General features: G+C 40.9%; 1 protein-coding gene and 1 pseudogene across 1 annotated transcript in view; one reads left to right on the top strand and one right to left on the bottom strand.

Moving 5' to 3' along the window:
- The first annotated feature begins 285 nt into the window (after nt 1–285).
- Nucleotides 286–5,409, top strand: LOC142440189 (protein S100-A10 pseudogene; annotated as a pseudogene).
- Nucleotides 5,410–13,229: 7,820 nt separating this feature from the next.
- MYLK4 (myosin light chain kinase family member 4) overlaps nt 13,230–24,460 on the bottom strand; it is a 142,708-nt gene continuing 131,477 nt past the window's right edge. Inside the window, exon 13 of the mRNA XM_075531622.1 lies at nt 13,230–17,843. The gene's annotated coding sequence lies outside the window, so the exon portion shown is untranslated. The remainder of the gene's footprint in view (nt 17,844–24,460) is intronic.

Here is a 24,460-nt window from a genome sequence, read left to right as displayed (position 1 = left end):
TTTATTTTAATTTGATTTTCCCCATTGTCATGACCATATACAAAGGGTATACATATATAAATGTGCACATATAAATGTGATATACTATTTTACCATTATACAAATGTGATATACTAGTTAAAGTCAGATGGTCCGCCTTGGGTCCTGCTCTGTTCACCTCTTTTCTGCCTGTTTATTGGACTGCAGTGATTTGTGTGTTCCCATATTGCTATAAGCTATGTGATCCGTATGTCAGAAACCAGCAGGGTTACCCATTGTGGATAGGTTTAAGGGATCATCCAGACTATGACAGACTGGAAAGAAGATCTGATCATCTACTTCAAAGAGAAACTGGGCAGTAAAAACCTTATGTCTAGCAATAGAGCATTGTTTGATATCGTATGTGTCATAGCTTCATAGGGCTGCTGTAACAGAAATACCACACGTGGGTGACTTTAACAAGCAGGGTTTATTATCTCACAGTTTAGGAGGATAGAAGTCCAAATTTAGGGAGTTGGTTGTAGAAGACGTTCTCTCTATTTTGACTCTAGAGGAAGGTCTTTGCCTTCTTTCAACACCTATGACCCAGCCAAGTGGACCCATTTTTTAGGGAAAACAACTGGATCCATGACAGCACTAGAAGATAAGCCCATTAGTTTGGAAGGAACTCTAAAATAAGACTGGGGAAGAACTGCCTCCTCCAAGTGGAGTTGTTCTTAATGACACAAGGGGGTAAAGCTTTAGAAACCTCTGTTAGCTGATATGGCATGATTCGAAATTAGAAGAAATAGGTGCAAACATCCATAATAATCAAAGCATAAAATTATGAAGTATAAATCAAGGAAAATTGGAAGTTGCTAAAAATTAAATAAAATACTTAAAGAGAATATCCTAGGCATTAAAAAAAGCCCTGCTATTATCAAGTTAATTTAGACACATCGCAACTTTAGCTAGGATTTACAAAGTTGTAAATCTTTATAGGAGCATCTCATCTTTCTCACATGGACCTTGAACCACTCACCTTGTGGTTAGCAACCCACAGTGCTACCAAAGCTCTTTCTTCTGGGTATTAGTGAACTGAAATAGACAGATATTGGCCATTTATAATCTGACAATCATAATCTAAATGACAAACGGAACATTTCAAGGTATTTCCTGAAAAACAATGCTTTCAGTGATAGAATAGAATGCCTATGGATACAAGGAAGACCAAGTAATACACTCTTCAACTACATCTAAAGGTTCTGAAAGAGCCATTTGTACATTAAGGATACCTGACAGTGCATTGGATTAAACATTGGTGGCTAACCGCAAAGCTGGAAGTTCACAATCACCAGCAATTCCTAGAGAGAAAGGTAAGACTGCCTGGCTCCATAAAGATTTAGAGCCTTGATATACACTAAAGAGTTCAATTCTGCCCTATACGGTCTCTATGCACCAGAAACAACGTAATGGTGATGGGTATAGAGAGTAGTAAACATCAAGGCCAAAAATGAAGAAATTGAAGATTTTACCAAATTTTAAAATTTAAAATTGATCTAGTATGCAATAGAGATGCATTGGTAATTAATAGCTTTGGGGTTGGGGAAATTGGAAACAAAAAAGAAGAATCAATGGTTGGAAAATGTGGCCTTAGTGACAGAAATGAAACAGAGCTCATGTGATAGAATTTTGCAAAACCAATGACTTATTGATTAGAAAAAACATTTTATTCAACAGTATGAATGACAACTATATTTATGTACCTCACCAAATGAAACACACAGGAATAAAATAGACTACTTCTGTGGAAACAGATGATAACAAAGCTCGATATCAGTCAGAACACAGCCAGAGGCTGATTACAGAGCAGACTATTAATTGCTCACATACAAATTCAAGTTGAAGCTGAAGAAAACGTCTAAGTTCATAAGAGACTAATTAGGACCTATAGTATATCTCACCTAAATTTATAAACCATCTTAAGAAAAGATACGATAGATCTAACAGCAATGATTGAAGACCAGACAAATTGTGGTAAAACATCAAGGACATTATACATGAAGAAAGCAAGACCTACATTTAAAAGACATTTTTTAAAGGACCAAAAATCATATCATAAGAGACTGAAACTTTCCCTTAAATGTAGTGTAGCAAAAAGAATAAAAGAAATAATGATGCGAAAGAGCTGAGCTGAATATTTCAAAGGACATATGTAGATAAGTATTATAATGAAATATATGAAGACATGGAATTATAAAACTAAAAGAAATAAATATGTTTAGCAATTCCCTAAGTGAGATAACTGACAAAAATATTCCAGCCTTAAGTTGCACTATTGAAGGATTCTAGGGACAAAGATTTGAGTAATGTAGGAATCATCAGGAAATGGAAAGAATACAGTCACTCTACCAAAAATAATTGGTTAATGTTCAACCATCTCAGGAAGTAGTATATGATCAAGTATCTATGGCATTAGATGAAGAAATCCAAGCTTCCATGAAGTCATTGGCAAAAAAAAAAAAAAAAGAGGAATCCAGAAATTGAGGCATATCAGTAGAGATGTTTCCACAATTGGATGTACTACTGCAAATGCTCATTCATCTGTATCAAGAAATTTGGAAGACATTCCTGGCCAACCAACTAGAAGAGACTCATATTTGTGTCTATTCTAAAGAAAATGGGTCCAACAGAAGGCAGATATTATCATTATCAATAATATCACAGACAAGTCACAGCACATGGTCACAATAAAAGCAATTATCATCCCATTTGGTCTTTTATATCTTATGGATAACACCCTAATGCTGTGACATGTACCTTAATTAAACAACATTTGAGGTTTTAAAGAAAGCTTGGCATGTTAGCCAACTTTGTAAGGTACACCAAGAGCTTTTGAGTAAGGGCGGGAAAATGTGAAAACTAATGTGTAAAGACAGAAGGACCAGAAATCTAGGATTTGGCTTCAGAGAAATTAGCAAAAGGCGAGCTTGGTAGAGTAGCAGAATAGCAAAAAGCATGGAAACTCTGGACAGCTATGAGCTACTATACATCAGACAAGCTGCTAAGTTAATCGTGGAGTGATAAGGTCTGAGACAAATAGGAAGGTTTTCAGTGACACAGTTTTAACCTACCTACTTTTAAAAGCAGAACATAACGTTGTCCTTTGAAACCTTAGGAGAGCTTCATAACTTTTTAAATAAAAAGTTCCATTTTATTAAACATATGGGTAGGTTTGAAATTACTCAGAATATTGAAATTAATTTGAAAATAATTAAACTTTATAAAAACCTCAGGTGTTCTTCCAAGTCCAGCGCAGCATTACTATGATATAAAAATTACAGAGGTAATTTACAGTGAACAGGTGTGAGGAATAATTGAGGGGGAAAGAGTTCACACATTAATTAGCACAATTGTAAATATCCTTTTTGGATGATTTTCTCTCACCTTGATGTATTTTTAATCATATGTATAAGAAAATATGCAAGGGTGAGTCAAAAGTATTGCTATAAAAGCATAAAAGCCTTTACTAAACAAAAAGATTAAAACGTGAAGTTATTGTTTCTCTATACATCCTCCATCTAGGTGTATGTCCTTCTGAAAGCAATGTTTCTATCTCTCTAACCTATCCTAGAAGAATTCTCTTGGATTTAGACATCAAAATGGAAGTTTGGGCACCCTTGGGGGACACAAATCGTGTTCCTTGTCTTTGCTTTTGTGGAACAAAAAGAAGTCTGGAGGGGCAAAATCAAGGCTGTGGGGTAGCTGGAGTGTGTTGGACAGGGTTCTCTAGAGAAACAAACCCAGGATATTCATGGTTTTATATCTATCTATCTATAGCTAGCTAGCTAGATACAACATAAGAAATAAACAGTTAATTAGGTCACAGAGCAGTACAAATGGCTCAGTGCAACTCAATTCCATGAGACTTAATACACTGGCAGTCCTTCAACTCACGAGGGCTGCTGGGTGCAAGTCAAGGAAGCAGACAGCTGAGTCTTCTGTAGAGCAATACAAGCAATCCAACAGCAGGGCAGGTCACCAACTGTCAGCCAGATGACAGGGTCCGACAGTCCCCAGCTCAAGTGATACATACACCAACAGTTAGAGAAGCAGGTCTTGAAGGAAGCTCAAACTATAGCAACACAGTCTGTGGGTTGGTATCCCACAAGTAGTGTAGCTCACAAGTTGAGACAGAGAACAAGCTAAGGTAGCCACACACTGGTTCAATCATCAGAGAGCAAGAGACAGAAAGAGGATGCTCACCGAGCCATTTATCTCCCTGCCCTTCAATTAAACTGCAACCTTATTAACTCCACATGTGTTTATTGTCTAGGTTGGCACAATAAATCTACCTATCACAGTGGAGTAAGGGTTCCCAAATAAATACTCACAGGATAGACCTTGCTACCATAGAAGAATGAGCAGATGTACTGTTTTGATGGGAGAAAAAATCATAAGTGCAAATTTCCTAGCAAAATTCCTCACCAATACAATTTTCAATTTTCTTAAAGCTCCTTCCAAATAAGTCCTGGTTATCATCGTGTGTCCTTTGAGAAAATCTATCATATTCAAAAACAGACACCATAACCTTCTGAGCTGACCTCTCTGCCTTCAATTTAACTGGCCCAGCAGATCCCTTGGAAGCCACTGTTTTGATTGGACAGTGTTTGTTTTTGTTTTGTTTTTGTCTGCAACCTTTCACTGATTACAGAGACATGTTTAAACACATTTTCCCATGCATGTATGAACTAGAAACTTAGTAGCAGTATTTTTCAACTTACCTTCATATTTTAAAATTAAAAGTACATATGAAAAACAAAATTTTAGTTATTTATAATATTCAGTAATTTTGCCATTAATCAGTGATGAGACACAGAAGGAAAATAAGAAGTGTTGAAAAACAAAAGGCTTAAATACATATAAAACATAAATTATTTCCATATCTAAAATAAATATATATATGGAAGACATGCCTGGCCAACCAACTAGAAATATTCTTGAAAGTGAATTTAGTAAGTCATAACATTGTTAAAACACTCTTATGACAAATCCAGTAAAAAACACGGACTCAAGAATTCAATGTGGTCCCTGGCCTGTACTGGCCGCTCCCTGGGTCCCAGCGATCTGAGCATCCGCCCCGCGCCTGCCTGCCAAGACTCCAACAGAACCCACCAAAACGCCATCGCAAATGGAACATGCCATGGAAACGATGGTGTTCACATTTCACAGATTTGCTGGGAACACATGCTACAGAACAAAAGGGCTGACCTGAGAGTGCTCGTGGATTTCTTGAAAACCAAAAAGCCCCTCTGGCCGTGGACAACATAAAGACTCGGATCAGTGTGGAGATGGCAAAGTGGGCTTTGGAGTTTTTCACTAATCACCAGGCTTACCATCTCCTGCAATGACTATTTTGTAGTACACCTAAGGCAGGAGGGAAAGAAGTAGAAGTTGGCAGAATTGAAGAATCAATCCCACCCAGACAAGAGTGATCCCAAAGAACTGCTCAAGGAATCTGTCTCATAGCTTCTCCCCTGGATGCGTAGTTCATGGGCAGACTGGGACCCTTTAGAATCCAGGGTACAAATAAAAGCCAAGTCCCATGTGCTAAGAAAGGAAGTCAATTCAGTGCCAGACGAGCTTTAGATTTGTATATTGTGTTCTCTTACCCACAATATATTCCTTTTTTATGACCTTACCTTGGGGTGGGATGTGGGGAAAGAATTCAGAATGTCTTTGTTGAGACTTGAGGAAAAGAAGGACTTAACCAAAAACAAGAACCAAAAGCCTGGGAGTAGCCATGGGATTTACAGTGTGGAGGGTAGGGTGTTTACCAAAGCGTTATAGAAAAACATGACAATTGCTACAAGAGACATCCCATAAAGAGTTTCCTCTGCATTGGGAAGGGATGGGATTTGAGACTTGATCAGGTAAGATTAGTAAAATATATTTCAGAGAAGAGGATATGTAAAGTTTCAGAATTTTTGAGCAAACTTATGGTATTGGCACTGTCCGAAGTTGTAGAATCTTGTCATAAAAATAGACAATCAAAAAACCTGAAAGGTAGAAGTAGTTCTGGAAGGAATCCATAGACAGAGGCTGGGAAGCCTTTGACAACGTTCTGAAGAGTGTTTCATTAAATCCGAATGGTCTTTGAGGAGGCTGAGAGTGAAAGCTTATTGTTAGCTGTGAGTTAGCTCCAATTCATGGCAACCTAATGTACAAAAGAGTAAACATTGCCAAATCTTGTATTGTGCCCACAATTGTCCCATGTTCTGGTCTTTCTTTGCAGTTACTGTGACAGTTCATCTCACCAATGGTTTTTCTTACCTTTGCTGACCCTCCACTTAACAAGATGTTTCCCTCCAGTGATTCATCCCTCTTGATGATTTAGCCAAAGCAATCCACTCAGGTAATCCATAGGGTTGTTGTGATACAGAGAGTCTTGGGTGTCTAATTTTGGGAGTAGTTAACTGTACTGTTCTTCCTCATCTCTCATCTGGAAGCTCCACTGAAACCTGCCCGCCATGGCTACTGGTATTTGAAATCCTAGTACCATACCTTCCAGGATCTCCAGAACAATATGCAAGCCACCACAGGATGACAAACTAACAGAGAACTGTTGTTGTTGTTGTTGTTGTTGTTGTTAGGTGTCATTCAGTCGGTTCCGATCCATAGAGACCTGTGCACAGCAGAACAAACACTGCACAGTCCTGCATCCTCCTCATCATGGTTCCTATGCCTGAGCGCACTGTTGCGGCTGCCATGTCAATCCATCTCACTGAGGCCCTTCTCCCCCTCCCCACCAAACACACAAATACACACATTTTACCAAGCCTAATGTCCACTTCCAGGGACTTGTCTCTCCTAACATGTCCAAAGTAAGTAGGACAAAGTCTTGCCATCTAAGGAGGACTCTGGCTTTACTTCTTCCAAGACAGGTTTGTTTGCCCTTTTAGCAGTCCATGGTACTTTGAATATTCTTCTCCAGCGCCACAATTCAAATGCAGCCATGCTTCTTTGGGCTTCCTTATTCAATGTGCAACTTGCACATGCCTATGAGGCCGTGGAAAATACCATGGCTGAGTCAGGCACACCTTTAGTTCTCAAAGCAACAGCGGCTCTGTGGGAGAAAGATGAGGCTTTCAGTGTCCATGAAGAGTTCATTTCAGAAGACCACAGAGACCGTTTCTACCCCGTCACAAGGGCGCACTCTGCGTAGGCATCAGTCAACGGCAGTGAGTCTGGCTGGATGTTTATTTTGGGCGCTACTATATATAGAGCATTGTAGTGACAGATGGGAGTGGCCATAGAGTTCAGTGAAGCAGCGTGTTAGACTCGGTTTTCCAAAGAAACAGAACTAGTGACACTAACTACGTATAAGAAAGAGCTTTATGTCAAGAAGGAAATTGATATCAAGGACGCAGGCCAGCCCGACTCAAGCCCATGGGCGAGATGCTAGCTGGAGGCTCCTCCAGACCCACACAGCTGCAGGCCAACGAAGCGGGAAGGTGAAGCAGGAAGCTGGAGGTCCCAGGCCAGTGGGCAAAGGGTCATGTCGATTCAAAGTTGGCAGGGATGTGGGCTGCTGGTCTCAGACTCGGGACACACGATCCAATCAAGCAGAACGGAGAATGCCAAGAGAGAGACAAATCCCCCACAGGGTCTCTTATAAATTGGTCACACCGCTAAGGAGACACTATTAACCTGCGACCTGGTCGATAGGTTGGACCCCACCCATATCCTCTTATAGACGCTCCAAGTTGACAGAAAAACTAACCATCACAAGAAGTAAGATGACCTCTCTCCTGCTTCGCATCTCTTGGGAACACACCCCACTGGACAGCTAGGACTAAGCATTCTGTTTTAATGGTCCTGTGATGACTTATAAGCCCTAGCTTTAGTTGTAATGGCAAGGATTTAGGGATCCAGACCTAACTGTTGGCTTTGGGAGACAACAAGCCTTTGGGGCAGAAAAAGAAGAGGAAGGTAAACCATGGCTGTTTCCAGGGGCTCATGTTGTTCTCACCCAGACAAAGGAGAAGCTCGATGTAGACGCTGAGATAGCTTTCTCAGTAAGCATCGCATGAGGCGGTGTGGTCACGAGGCCTTCTACGATGATTTTATGTGAAATTTAGAATGGAATACACTGGTGTAGGAGTTCATTTACATTTGAAGTACTGGATTCAGGAATAAATTGTTATGAAACAAAGTTAGCTTAGTGACTCCTACCACCAAAGCGGTCAAGACTATATACAAGGGTAAGTATAAAATACAGTGCTAGTAGGGCTCCATCCAGAAGTCTACAGGTTCGTTCCAGACAAAATCTGTTTAAACAAGTCTGAAATTGGTAGATAGCTGCAGAGGAGTTATTTCTGTAATATACTTGTTTTAGTCTTGTTGGGGTGCCCTCAAAATTAGGGGGGAAAGCATTTTTTTGCCACGGGGGCGGGATGATCTAGAGGTCAGGGCTAACAATGAACTTTTAACAAATCTTCCCAAACCATTGAAGCTTTGCAACATAGTTATGGGAATGCTGTGTCACATAGAACCGCAGTTTTCAGATGGCTCAAAAAAGATCAGGAAGGCTCCAAGATGAGCAAGACAATGGTGAGCTAAGAAGGTCATGCCACCTACTTTTGGGGACTTCAAAGGGCTATCTTGATAGACTTTCTCCAAGGACACGTGACAATCACAGGGGCTTTTTAGGAAGTTGTTTGTTTTGAGTTGAAAACTACATTTGTGAGAAAAAGCACAGCAAAGTTGTGCTGAGCAATTTTTTCCCATCACAATGTGCCTTTTCACCCTTCAAGGCTGGCATAGGTTGCCCTTTAAGAATCCTTACCCCAAACTCCCCGAAACCCTGACCTTGCCCCCTTCTAGACTTCAATTTATTCACAAAACTTGAAGAACATTGAAAAGCATCATGATCTGAATCCCTAGCGGATACCCAAACTGCCATTTTGACCGAGTGGAAATTGAACAGTGCGGAATTCTTCGGGAGAAGGCTAAAGAAATAAAAACATCACCTTCAGAAGTGTACAGAACTAAATGGGGGATATGTGCAGCAACAATGGCATTTTGTTTTATATTTTTGTTTAATAAGATATTCTATTATTTTTGTAGCAATACTATTTTATTTACCCTGTTCTCCAGGAGTTGATGGCATTTAAAGGTAGTATACGAAGGCTGGGTTTTACAAGCTCTCCTGTTCTTATGTTTGCTCAATACAAGGAGAGTTTAAAATTTAGATAGGTGGATAGATAGATACATACAGACATGCATGCACACATATATAGATGGGTAGCTACTATTGAGTCAACTCCAAACCCTTGGCAATCTGTTATTGTTTAGCTTATTCAAACGTCAACTAACTTTTATTCCTGAATATTTTATAATAAACCACCATGAACTAGAAGGAAAAAACCTTTGCCCAGTTCTGCATGGTCCTCACAATCACCAGCATGTTGGATTCTGTCTTGGGACTATCATGCTAACTAATCTCCTTCACCCTTCTTGGCCCTCTTTTTCTCTACACCAATGTACTCCTCCAGTTACTACCTTCAACACGCTTAAAACCCCCACTGCACAAAGCAAGTCAATTCACACACTCATATACAAGTAGCTACAGAATTTCAAGTTACTTAATTAGGATGATTATGCTAAAATAATCACAGGTCTCCTTTGGATCCAGTCTGAGAACCCTTGTCCCAAACCTCGAACAAGTAGCCCGTGTTACTTGTAGCCACTGACTTTCTAAAGACTATTTGGCAACACATGCCAATATTCACTATATGAAAGAAAATCAGCAAGGCCTATAATGCTTACATCTGTAAACCACTGAAGTATTCAAGAAAGGTCCAGTCTGATCCTTTAGACCTGGCATACCCCACCTTACCAAGTAGTAGCATGTGTCTCAAAGTTTCTGCAAAACAAGGTGGGGTGACTATTGATTCCCTGTGAATTTCCCAGGATATATCAGGAATTATGGCCAGTTCCCTCTGTGAATTTCTCACGATTCCACTCAACACACGGACATGAAAAGTTAGACGGAGACCACACAGATCGTGCTTGCCAACACTGAAGCGTAGTGTACGACTTCTCTGGGTTTCTGTGCAAACATTGAGATGCACTGTCACTACCCTCACCAATAGGTACGCACCTAGGTTAGGTGAACACATAAGCTCCCAAATGTATTTGATCTACTTCCCTCTTTGCAGAAAAATAAATTATTCAGTGCTCCCTGACAATGGAAGCCTTTTGTGCTACAGCTCATAAACCCGAATCAAGTGTAAATATCTGCATTTGAACCCCGTGAATTGTTCCAGTACCTCCCTTACAGGTGGTGTCAGCTACTTTGGTAAACAATGGGTTAACAGAACCAGTTCCATGACCAATCACCTGCAGTAAAGCACACCAAAGCATTCGCCAACAGAAGTGACCTGAACAAGATTCTCCTTAACCATACGGCACAAACATTGAACACAAGTGAAAACTTATTTTTCTCAAACTGACCACGGAAATACAAAGTCCTTGTATATTAAGTTTACAGTATAAAACCCCAAACCAACATTCTGGTGTAGAGGAAATTCAGGCTCATTTATCAAGGATGTTAAGGATTAGGGTGGCTCATTGGTTTCCCAAGGTCAAATAAAATTCCTAGCAGGAAATTGATCTCCTGAGATTCTAATCTACTGTGGAAAGAATTCCAAAATGGCCACATTAATTTTCCAGACTGTTCTTAATGAGTCTGCTTCGAAGATAGGTGTAAGCAAGTGGCTGAGCTATAGTGTTTTTTAAATATCAGACAAGAAACCCCCTAAGGCAAGAGTGGGGAACATATAACCCACAGGACATATTAGGTCTGTGAAATCAGTACCAGCTAACATCACACACCTCGCCAAAGAGGAGCACTGCCAGCCATCACAACAGGGTGAATTCATGAAATGTTTTTGCCAGTATCGCTGGGGGGTGGTATCATAAATCCAAAGGCCCCCTTGGCAAAAAAAGTGTCCCCACCCCTCCCATGAAGGAAACTCGCCAATGCCCCCAGATACGGATTTCCCAATTTCAGAGAAGGTGTGAGTGTGTTCAAAGTTTAGGGTTCTTGGGCTTAATTAGATCCGGATGGTACCACCATGGAATTTGGACGTGTATTGCTTAAACCACTTGTGCCTAAGTGTTAGAGGCATTTTCTTGAGACCAGTAGGCAGCCTGAGCGTTGGGTGCTTCCTCGCTCTAAACTCTTCCTCGCTCTAAACTCTCTAAACGGTTTTTCAAAGATGGCAACCGCCTGAGTGGATTTTACTGGTCATTCTGGATTGTTTGTTTTTGAGTCTTACAGGACTCCAGATGCCATGATCTCAAGTAATTCTAGGACACTAATTTTACCTAGAAAGAACTTTGCATTGCTGACACCACTTAAGATAAACAGAACCAGTGGGACACAGCAAGATATTTAACAAACCTCTTGCCAGTGAAGGCAAAATAAGGCCCTTGCAAGATACAGTTGAGGGATGGAGAGATGGCAAAAAACAAACAAACAAAACCAACCTTGAGGCCAGAGTCCAGCACATGCAATTTCTCTTTAAATATATAGTATACATAAATCTGCAGATGATACAATATTCCTATAGGTGCTAAAACGCAATCTTCAGATTCATGCGAGAGCTACATCTTAGAATCTATTTTTGTTTCTTCTACATTCAACTACTATTTTCTCCAGATCTTTTAAGAGACTATCAAAGTCATTTCTCCCTACTTCTGGAGATAGCAATTAGTTGCAAACAGACAGAAGTGTTTAGTTATCATACAAAAAAAAATTTTAAAGATACACACACAGCAAGACTTCATAAGGGTCTCAGAGAACTACTCCAAAACACGGGCCTCAAAATCCAAGAGTTCTTGCATCACAAGTTCCCCAGAGTCCCTGGAAACAAAAACTCATTTTTCTGAAGACTTGGCTGATCCTCAACCCCTGGGGGTTCCACTGGGAAACATGATTTGGTTATCACATTCTCAGCACCATTTTTGTGCGTGCAAGGGGGGAAAGATTCAGATATATTCTAGGAACTCATTGCCATTGAGTCGATATTGATGCATCGTGACGCGGGGGACTGAGCAGAGTGGCCCCTGGGGGTCTGAGGTTGTGAATCTTTACAGGAACAGAAAGCCTCCTCTTTCTCTCACAGAGCCCTTGCTGTGTTTGAACTGAGGTTACCAGCCAAACTCCTAAACCACTACACTGCAGAGATGCCTTCTGATTGAGCCCTGCACAAGACAAATACAAAATAATGACAAATTATCTTTCATGAGAGAAATCACCAGCATCATGTCAATGGATTTCCACTTACTCACAGCCCAAACCCAAGCACTAGACTGGCAGCCTTCAAGTCGATTCTGACTCGTGGCAACTCTGGACAGAGTCGAATGGCTCCTATGGGTTTCTGAGGCTGTAAATCTTCATGGGATTAGACAATCTCATTTCTCCCACAAATCACAGCCCAGTTTTTATAATTATGATCGAGAACAAAAGAAATCATCACAAGATTATGATTGGTGGTAGGTACGATGCATCATTAATGCAGTCAGGACAAACACGACTGGTATACATACACAGTTGCAGATTGGCAAATCTTAGAGGATTAATTCTTGGGCTTAGACTACAGGATAGGACTCATCACTATGCAACACAGAGTCAGTCACGAGGATCCCAACGTTTAGCGTAAGCTAGAAGGAGACCGACTGGTATAGTGCTGGTGTTGGGCTGCTAGCCACAAGTCAGCACCAGGTCTCCCTCTGAAGGAGAAAGATGAGACTTCCAGTCCTGTAACATCTTGAAAACTCAGAAGTGATACTCTGTCCTATAGAGTTGCTATAAATTGGAAATAATTTAATGACAGTTTGTCTTTGTTCATTTTTATGGGTGTGGAATTGAGAGTTTTAATCTACTTTCAAACATACCTTGAGGGCAAAGCTACATGGCCTTAGGTTCACCTAAGACTTGTCTAAACATTGACCCATTCTGGTGTAATGATAAAAAGACACAAATGACAACTGGCTCCTACTTTAGCATGAATCCTTCCAAAGTACTTTAGAACTTAAGCTCTAAAACAATGCCCACTGATCTCTCAGACTTACCATAAAAGAGAGTGCTTATATTGTATTGGCCAAGTCTACTTCATTGAATAATTTAGTTTATTAACCAAAGGGTAAATTAAGTCCATGTTTATTTCTCAATATGATACATATTGATGACTGTTATACATATTTATAAGGCACAGAGATACAACCAAATGAAATTATGTTCAGAAACAAAAATATCTAGCATATATAGTCAGCACATTATGAATCCATTTTTATTTCTGTTCTATATTGGTAAACCTCACCAAAAGGATACATTGACAAGTAGTTGACCACAAAACATCAAATGTTTACTTGTATATAAGATGGTTCTGCTCTGCTGAATAGGTGATAGTGGAAAAATTGAATTGTGGAAGTTAAAACTACCCATTGAAGACTACACACACACACACACACACACACAAATATATGTTACTAAAATGGAACATCATTGAGAACAAATTTGGGAAAACAGTACCTAATCCAGGAACTCAACATCTACTGTATATTGAATCATATCACCCTAAAATATGTGTTGTAAATCCTTACCTCTATGCCTGTGGTTGCAATCTCCTTTGGGGAATGGATTGTCTTTGTTATCTTAACAAAACAAGATTAGTGAAGAGTGTTCTTGAGTGAAACTTCTTTGAGATGCAAAAATAATTAAGTAAGCAAGCAGAGGTGAGGAGAGACACACACCACGTCACATGAAGATCAGCCAGGAACAGAAACTCAAAGTGACACGGGCTTTCCCCTAAAGCTGGCACCCTAAAATCAGACTTCTAGCATGCTAGATTGTGGAATGTCTGTTAAAGCAACACAACATAACTAAGACAGGATCTAATAATACAGCATCAAGTTTAAGAAAAGAAGAAAATTCCTTTTGGAATCATTAATTCTACCCAGAAAAGACTTTTGGAGAGAGTTGTGATATTTAAGGTGAATTTTATTTCTAAGTAAGAAAAATGAGAAAGAAGTATTAAAATATATAGCAAAAGGAAAGTGGGTGCATCTTAAGTGGTGAAATATGAGCCTCAGTTATGCTGAATCGAATGCTTGTATTGCTACTTTCGATGGTGGTTGGTTGAGTGCTAGGGAAATGATAGCTGAGCTGGGTATAACAACCATGCCCAGTGAAGCACCCTGCCTTTTCCTCTCAGTTATGTTCTCACAAATGAGTTTTCCAACTGAAGTTCCTTATATTGACTTTTGTTATTTTTATTAGCTGTCATCAAGTCAGTTCTGACTCACAGAAATCCATTCAGGAAAGAGCGAAACACTGTCTAGTCCTGCACTATTCTCACAAAGGTGCTCTGTAGCCCTTCCTAATGAGCAGTGTTTATTCACTGAGCAATGTTTATACACTGACACCCTTGTCTAATTCAGGAGCAGAGGTAGACGAAACAGGAGGGAAAAAAAGGGAACTAAATAAGGAGTTAAACCTTCACTCTAAAACAACAAAAAATGCTAATAATAACTTCTATAAAATGAATGAAAATGAAAGTATTTATATATCTTTCAAAGAATTCACACCAAAGTATGCCATGATGATGGCAGCATGTCTACTTTTAAAAAGGAGAAAAAATTAATATCAAGTCATACAAAAATCAAATGCAAATAAGCGCTTCCCCATTTCAACGTAGAAATCTTTCAACCTCTTCACCAAGTTAGTTGAGTCTGATTCAAAGTCCTTTGGGCACATTATGTAACAAATTGGGGCATGCGCTCTAGTTCCCCCCTTGTTCGTTAGCCACGGCTGTTGTGTAAATCTTGGGTCTTGGTAGCTTCATTACCACAGGGGTGGTCATGTTTTTTCCTTCATGCTGTGTGAGGTCTATTTCTCTCCAGACAGCGGGTAGTGCTACATCAGTGCTTTATTTTCCTCCGTTCTCTAAAGAAAGAACTGGCTTGTGTTGGGGGTGGGGGGGTGGCGCACAGCCATAAAGTACAATGTGGGGATGAAAACACCATCAAGAGGATGGAGGAGAAATACAACTTCTTCAGCCCTAACGACTTCTTGGAAAAGTGGATCACAATCTTCCCAGTCCAGCCAGGTTCACTTCTCTAGGTCCATGCTCCCATCTGGTCTGGTTCCTCTGCTCTGTGCAGTCCATTCCCAGGGGAGCAGCAGCATGGGAATGTCAGACTCTCTGGCGCAGACGTACATGAGTGGAAGGGAGGGAACAAAAGGAGCGCCAGACTGACACGCTCACATTTCACTCTTACTGAGATGGGACAAGGCAAAATACCTCCAGCTTGGGTATAAAAGGCACCCCGCTAGCATGAGGAGGCGCCCATCCAAATATGGAAATCCAACTACAAAGTTAAACAAGATTCATTTTCAAAGTAGAGCTTCCTTTCTAAACCTTAAAAAAAAATTTACACACACACACACACACCCCTGCCTAACCACTAGGTCATTGGTACATAATTTTGGCAAGGCAAGTATTCCTTTGTTGGGCTTCGGCTATCTATTAAGTGGAGTTTGGGGGTAATTGCTTACCAATGAGAGTCAGAATGGAAGCCGGACACCAACCACTCATCTTACAGAGACCTTCTGATGTTCTAGTAGATAATTCATGCCACGGGACAAAAATGCCCTTCCATGTGGGCCTTAAAAAGCAGACCCTTGTGTCTTATTTAGCACTTGAATGAAGGCCAGTGCTCTGCGGTATAATGGAGTATTAATGCATGCACTGACTTGTGTTTTTCCAGACTCGATGAATAGCATCAGCTAAAGATAGCACAGTAATATAACATTTCAGTCATGGCCTTTTTTTTTTTAAGGAAACTAAATTAAACATTTTAAGCATAGTCACATAACAGGAACAGGAGAAACCAAACTTGGATAAATGCATATGCCAACGGAAAGGAGAAGTGCACCATAATCTAAGAGCAATGGCTAGAAAGAAGCCAGTTTCATGCCTAGCATGACCACAAAATTGGCATGTGGCCTTATCCAAATTACACATTTTCTCTCTCTCTATTTCCCTTTATCTTAGGCATGAGACTATGGGCGTTGAGTTATTCATGGGTATGCTATAAGGATTCACTGAGGGGATATGAGGAATCATTTTAAAAAGCCAATTCAAATTAAATCTGTCCCCGCTAACACAACACCCAAGTCATCTTTGATACCTTTGAGTGCTCTCATGACAATGGTAGGGCAGAATGATGTATTGGTACAGATAAAGGTATTATTAGAGCTGTTCTTCACCAGAGAGTCTTGGCAACCAACGATGGGAAATAAGCTTGAAAAGCTACACAGTGCTCAGGTTGGACATGCAATGGGGGTTCGGTGTGACTTTTCCTGGTCTCCTCTTTGCAAAGAAATGAGCCACAGGTTTTGCTTTTTAAAGACCCTGTGTCTTCTGCCCAAGCATGGGCCATGTATAGTAGAGAACATTTCCTTTATTGGATACCGCTCATGAAATAACACGTGACCTCAGGGAATAAGAAGATTCTGACCGGAAATTGTTCTCCTGCCCAAAAAGTGAACAAAGCAGTCTGCTGATTTTCAGCTCTAAATTCTGGTTTTTAAAAGAATTTTGTTTAGTGCTGAATTCAATCACCACTAAGTCATATAAGGCTATGCATAGGTGGGAAGACTGAGGTGGGAGATTGAGAGCTATTTCCCAAATTGCACCAACCCCTGGAAGCCAGGCTCCTCCTTCCTTTACTGTTAGGATTTGAGGGAAAATTTCAGAGGTTGTAATTTTAAAGATCAACAATCAGTAGACACTTATTGCATCACCTCTAAATCCGAGGGTGTCTCATGTGGATGGATGGATGAGAAGAAACCAGGAAGTGAATTCCGAAAATGTGTTTTACTCATTTGAAAGCAGAATTGGCTACTTTCAAGAAATGACTGTGCTTTGGGGGAGAATTCAGAGTGAATGGAAGACATAGGGTCAGATGGCTTTTACTTCAAAATTCAAAGCGGTCGTATGTCTCTAAAATAAAATTATCGGTCCGTTGAACTCATCTGCTTTCAGACCAAATGAAAAGAATCAGGTTAGAGAAATGACGCTTTTAAGGGCGTGGCAGACTTAGGATTTTTTTTGGGGGGAGGGCATATAAATAGCTCTTTAAAGCATAGTTTAATTACTAGCTGCTATTTTCTCCCTAATGCATCCTCAGATTTCAAAAGTTCAAATGAAATCTTATGTATGTGTTCACCTTCCATGTAGAAGACCCAGATTCCAGGCCAAGACACTTCGTGGGCAGCCGCCACGGCCAGGCAGGTTTCAACAGAGCTTCCAAACTAAGACAGACTAGAAAAGAAAGGCCCAGAAATTTACTTGGAAAGTCAGCCAGTGAAAATCCAATGAAGGACAAAGGTTCAATCCCATTGTGCACTGGGGTTGCTCTGAGCTGGAACCCATTGGACATCAGTCAACACCGACCCCATGATTTCCTTAGTGATCTGAGAAATAGGCATCATATAATCCCCCATTCAGTAATGAAGACCAAAGAAGGAAATTTAAAAAAAAAATCAAAGCTAAAAGAGGCAGGCAGACATCTCCCAAAGGGTGACCTTCCAAAGGGGAGATGGGGTGGAAGGCATGGGATGCAGGCACGGTGTTTGCACTTCCTGGGTCTCTCCGGGGGTCCCTTAGGTGCTCTGCTGTTCAAGAAGCCGGTGGTTCCACTGGCTAAGGCCCCTGCCAGTCATCTCAGGGGTCAAGGCAAGAGAACTGCTGATTTTTTTCCAAAATCTTCTCCCGGCAACAGCAGCAGCAGCAGCCACAGCAGTTTTCCTGCAAAGCAAACAAAATATGAATCTTGTTAATTCAGCAGGGCTTTTAAAATTGTAATTAGCTGGTTATGCCCCTTAGGGAAACCACAGATGATTTTTTACAACATATATGTGTGTGGGAGAAAGAAAAAAAAAAAAAGAAACCTCTTGAAGTACTCCACTGCTTACCAAATTTTTTTCTTTTTATTTTTTTAAGTTTATGTGAGATATTTTAGTGCTATTTGCAATATTTCAGGACAAGGCTCCTTTGTTTCATCTGAGGTACAACCAGGCCCTGGAGCTGTGGCCGCCCATTCATTTTGTCGTCAGTGCAAATCACCGTGTGAATATTTCCATTTGCTTTTATAACCACATCTGACCTGGGTCGGTCAGACCACTTGCTCCCCTAGATTATTCCTATGGGTCTGAAGAAGTATCCTAAATTTACATCTCAGAGTCTGGCAAAAGATGCGATAGAAATGAGAAATGAATTGCCATTCGGTTGATTTTTGAAATGTTTCCTCAACACATCAAAAAACCTCTAGCAAATTGGAGGAGATTTATGTGCCTCAATTTACATTGTGAACGGTGCTTTATTCCTACAGCCTGGAAGTCTTTCCATTTCCACAGGAATACTCTTCAACCACCAGATTTTAAAAATCAATATTGTCTCAAATTTGGTTTTACTCATAAGATATCTTGCCAAAAATCTTACCCTGCAAGGGAAGGAGGAAATATTGTAGTAAAGGATTTTTCTTTAACTGTCTTAAATGAGGTTGCCCCGCAGTTTGTTTTAATCTTTAAAAGGAAGGAAGAATGAAGGGCAGAATGGAGGGGAGGAAGAATGGTGGGAAGGGGGAGAGAAGAGAGGACAGAGGAAGGGGAAGGGAGGGGGAAGGGCAAGGAAAAGAACCGAAAAGCAAGAAAGGAAGAAGGAAGAAATAAGCCAAGAAGCATCCTCCCAACCACCTGGACCTGAAAGAATTCTTCCTGGCCTTTGATTGATTGCTGCTGTTAGGTGGCACTGAGTCAGTTCTGACCCATAGCGACCCACTGTACAACAGAACGAGAGAGTGCCCAGTCCAGTGGCAACCGCACTCCTGTTCCTCTATTTGCGCCCATAAATTCCTGTGACCAAATATGATTAAGGAGCCCAGGAAAGGCAAGCCGAGATGAACTCCATTGAGCAAAGGGTGTCATCAACAGTTCAAGCAGAGGTTTTGATCTGGGTTGGTGTGGCCATCCAACTTTGATTACCTTCTTTATGTAGATGTCACCTCCTGGGGCGACATTGTCATGAACCACAGTGGATTCAAAGAGAAAGAGCTCTGCCCATCCTACACGCATCTCATAGTGCTTCCCCCCAAGAGCACAGTGGTTTTGAACACAACCTTCTCTGCCACCCCATGAACTCATTCCCACCAGGGCTCTAAGTGACCATCCTTACAGGCCCTCAGGTTATGGGGTGACTGGGACAGGGAGCTTCAAAGAGGCTTCTGGGTAAGTGGGTGGGCTAGGAGGAGAGGAGAAACAGCCATAGTCTGGCAGCCGCCATAGCTTACATGGGAGGCGGGCCTGTGTACTTGCCTTCTCAAGGTTATCGCAAGGAACCAGACTTTCGACTCTTTCCAAAACTTTAATGTCTCATTTTTGACAAAGAAAAATGGTCTTTGTAGATAGAAAGCATAAGCCTTCATTACGACCTTTCTTAGACTTCTAAATAAGTGCCAAGACTCCTCAGTAAGCGACTGACAAGGACCAAATGCCTTCCTAACACTGTTGTGCTTTCTAGGACAATTGATTGATTTATCTGAACCATCTTATTCTAAAGAATACTCAAGGCAGCTTATAAAATATACGAGAGAGCCTCTAAAAGTTTGTGGGAAAATTCCATGATCTTTGCCTTTCATGTTTTCCATGAACTTTTTGAATATCAGTAAAGTCCATGAACAGATCAACACAATGAGAGATGAATCAGATAAAAGGAGAAATGAAGCCCTGATACATACGACAACATGGACGAACCTTCAAAAGATCATGCTGAGTACAATAAGCTAGGCACAGAAGCACAAGTGTTGCATGATCCCACTGTCTGAAAGCATAAAACCCAAGAACACTTGGTGTGTGGAAGGGTGCAGTGTACAGCTGAGGCCCTAACATAAGTGCAGCCTGGGCTTGCTGACCATTAAACTAGCAATGCGACTATGCTCACACAGCTCCAGGGAAGCCCAGAGAGTGGCAACTTGCCCTTAAGAAGAATGTGGTAGCAAGGATGAAACACAACTTTCCTCTAGTTCTTAAATGCTTCCTCCCCACCACCCACCCCACTTTCATGATCCCAATTCTACCTTACAAATCCGGCTAGCCCAGAGAATGTACACTAGTACAGATAGGAACCGGAAACACAGGAAATCCAGGACAGATGGTCCCTTCAGGACCAGTGGTGTGAGTGTTGATACAGGAGGGTGGAGGGGAGGTAGGGTAGAAAGTGGGTGGTGGGGGAGGTAAGAGGTTTGGAGGTATCTTCCCTGAGGGTGATCAGTTACCAGACTGCAGGGGGCCCCACTCCCTGTTGTTGAGGACAATGGATAGGCCTGCAGTCATCTATTTGGTTCCAGGAGGTGGGGTTTACACCCTACTGCTAATGGTTCCTATGGAGATCCAGAGAACAGGTCAAAGTTAAGCTGCCATCCTAATTCTAGAATCCGCCCATCTTGTCACATATATATCCCCAATCCCTCCTCTTCCTATTGCGTGTATGTCCCTAGACCACCCACTCTCATTGCTGTGTAACCTATAGTGCAACCCCTTCCTGTGACGTGTCTTTGCCTGTAATTAGTGGGCTTGGACGCCCCCAAAAGGTATATAGGCCTGGGTTAGCAATAGAGACCTCTCTCTTTCTCTCTCTCTCTGCTCCTCCTCTCCTCTCCCATCCTTGCTCCCTTGTTCCCTTGCCCTCCTTCCCTTCCCCCTCTTTCCATATGAACCATCAGCCGGGGCTGAGGTCAGCATGCTACTATGAAATGTGTCTGACTTCATTATTGCAATATCTCCTTTATCTCTCATGCTTTTGATGATTCTAATATATATATATATATCGTACAATTGTGCTAACTGAACCCATGTTAGTGGTGGGGGCTGGCAGCCCCCAACTCAAACCACAGGGGGAACTGACTATAAGGATCTACATATAACCTTCTCCCTGGGGGATGAACAACAGAAAAATGGGTGAAGGAAGATGTTGGACAGTATGACATGACAAAATAATAAGAATTATTAAGGGTTCATGAGTGAGGGGGTGGTGGGGAGGGAGGGGAAAAATGAGGAGCTGATATCAAGGGCTCAAGTAGAAAACAAATATGAGAATGATGATGGCAACAAATGTACAAATGTGTTTGACACGATGTATGTATGTATGTATAGATTGTGATAAGAGTTGTACGATCCCACAATAAAATGATTTTTTAAAAGAAGGATGTGGTTGAAATGTAAATTAACTAGTATGCAGAAAATTGCTCTCACAAAGAACTTACAGGGGCAAGTCCTTATTGTATTGATCCACTGCAGTAAGAGGTATCTAACTTTAGCTAGCCAATAAGAATACTTTTTATTGTTAGCTCATTAAAGTTTAATATTTCCGTCCTATGTGGCCTCAGACTAGTAGAGCATCACAGTGAGAACCTTTACGTCTTGTATTTCAATTCATGAATTATTGTCTCCCATAACACAGACCAACAACAAAAAATTTGTTTTGTTGGTGTCTTCCTTTTAGGTCTACTCCTGGGATTATTTGGGGTGTTGATTCAAAAATTGCATTGACTAGACATCAGCTCTAGTTTCTTAGACATGGTGCACCACTCTATTTTCATCTATTAACTTATACTAATTTTTTAAAAATTTATCATTCTAGTTTTAAATATGAGAAGAACGCAGACCCACAAATTACAAGACCAATATTTGCAGTAATATTTGAAATATTATAAGGTATTAAGGGACTTCCATGGACCCATGATGGCTAGTTGGTTATGCATTGGCTGCCAAGCATAAGGTCAGTAGTTCAAACCCACTAGTCATTCTGCAGCCTTTAAAAGATCTAAGGATCTGGAAGACCAAAGGGGAAGTTCTCTGTCTTGTAGGGTCTCTATGAATTAGAGTCAATTAGATGTCCACGGGTTTTTCTTTATGGCAAGGGAGACTGCGCAATATATACAGAGACCAGCAACTGGATACTACAAAGCCAGAACACAGCTTGAAAAGACTGGAAAATTAAAATGAAAACTGGAAAGGAACATTGAAAAGGTATGAGAGCAACTTAGAGTGTCTAAAATGTAAGAATTCATAGACATGTTCATAAATATTTTGAAGATCTAAATTTTTCTTCTTCAAATTATGCAGTAAGCATTTCTGAACACATTTCAATATGTAGAAGTCAGTAGATGCTGTTATTCTTGCCAGGTGCCATCAAGTCATCTTGGACCCATAGTGACCCTGTGCCCAACAGAATGAAACACTGCATGGTCCTGCACCATCTTCACAATTGCGCCTATGCCTGAGACCAGTGATGCGGCCACTGTGTCGATGCGTCTCCTGGGCGGCCTTCCTCTTTCCAGCCACCCCTCCACTTTATCAAACATGAAGTCCTTCTCCAGGTATTGGTCTCTTCAGACAATATGTTCAAAACATGTAAGACAAAGCCTTGTCATCCTTGGATCTAAGGAGCACTCTAGACAGATCAGGTTGTCCTTCCAGCAGCCATGGCACTTTCCATATTCTTCTCCAGCACCACCGTTCAGAGGCGCCTATTCTTCTACAGCCTTCCTTTTCAGTGCCCACCTTTCACACGCATGTAATGGAATGCAGAGTGCCATGGCTTGGGGCAGGCACACCTCAGTCCTCAAAGTAACAACCTTGCTTTTCAGTATTCTGAAGAGGTCTGTGCGGCAGATTAACCTCATGCAACTTGTCCTTTGACTGCTGCTTCCATGAACATTAATTGTGAATCCATGTAAGACAAAATCCTTGACAACGTCAACCTGTTCTCCGTTTATCGTGATGGCACCTCTCGTTCAATGGTAGACTGCCGAGGCGGATTCTCTCCGGTGCGGTGACTCTGTACTCTTTCCACCTTGTCTTGATGCTTCCTGCATCATTCAATATTTTGCCTCCAGAATCTTTCAGATTTTCAACTTTAGGCTTGAGCTTTTTCTGGAGTTCTTTCCATGTCAGATGTGCTGAGCATGCTCTTCCCTTGTGGTTTTCTAATTCTAGGTTCTTGCACATTTCCTAGTAATATCTGGCTTTGTCTTCCCGAGCTGCCCTGGAAATGTTCTATTCAGCTCCTTGACTTCATCCTTTCTTCCCTTTGCTTTAGAGAAAGTTTTGAGTCTCTCCTCACATCCACGTTGATCTTTTCTTTCATTCTCTCTTTCTTGTCTTTTTAATGACCGTCTACTTTCTTCGGGAATGATATGCCCCCGCAGCTCACGAGGTCCTCTTTCCTTAGTATCTTGAGATGGTCTCAAAATTCAGGTATTATTGACTCACGGTCTGTGTTGGCACTAATGGACTTGTTTCCTTTTTCTCCAGCTTTATCCTGGACTTACATAAGAGCAAATGACAGTCTGTTCAGAGTTGCCCAGGAGTCTGGTCTTAATTGCAGATATTGAGCTTCCCCATCATGTCTTCCCACAGATGGAGTCAATTTGATTCTGTGTATTCCATCTTGGGAAGTCCATGTGTGTACTTATCTTTTGTGTTGTTACAAAAAAGTATTTCCTATGAACAAGTCATTGTTTTTCAAAATACTATTATGTTTCATTTCTATCACCAAGTCCATCTTTCCCAACTACGGTTCCTTCCTCTTTGTTTCCCACTTTTGCATTCCAATCTCCAATAATCATCAATGCATCTTCATTGCATGTTTCATCAATTTATAGTTCATACTAAATGTTTCAGTGGTAAGGTTAATTCCAAGCTTCTTTATAAGAAAAATTCTAACTTTTCTTTTAAGAGTTTCTGTGCACAGGTAGAGAAGTTCTACCACCTTATTACAAGACTGGAACATTTAATTTCAATAAAGGAGTTTGAACTCTGACAGACCCATTTTTGGGTTTCTGAACATTTGAATATCTATTTATTGTACCAGACTCACGGCGTCTGTTGATTATGACTCATAGTGACCTTGGGACTTGTACTCTGGGTCTCTGAGGCTGTAAATCTTTATGGGAACAACAAGTCTCCTCTTTCTATTGCAGAGTGGCTGTGAGCAGCTGACCTTGTGGTTGGCAGTCAGGCACGTACCCCACTCTGCCATCAGGGCTCCTGATTGATTGCACTGTAACTCTTATGTCTGGCCCCTTTTTAAGATAGCAAATTGGAACTGACTGCTGTTCAGTTCCTAATGAAGGTGAAGTGATACTTGGGGGGAAATCCAAGTTCACATAATTTTCACTGCAAAAATATATCTTTGAATCAAAGGATACCGTGTGAGGTATAATTTTACCTAAGTATTTAGTATAACACAAATGACTTTGAATAGAACCAGTGTGTACTTCCTCTATCTCAGACTAGCTAACAGGAAAATATTCTGATTTTTAATGAGTAAGCAGAGTGAAGGGTGGTGTGTGACATATTTTCTAT

This window comes from Tenrec ecaudatus, chromosome 1 (assembly GCF_050624435.1).
Source record: "Tenrec ecaudatus isolate mTenEca1 chromosome 1, mTenEca1.hap1, whole genome shotgun sequence".
In the NCBI taxonomy this organism is placed as follows: domain Eukaryota; kingdom Metazoa; phylum Chordata; class Mammalia; order Afrosoricida; family Tenrecidae; genus Tenrec; species Tenrec ecaudatus.
Note: the sequence above shows the minus strand (reverse complement) of the source record. Positions and strands in the feature narration are given on the sequence as shown.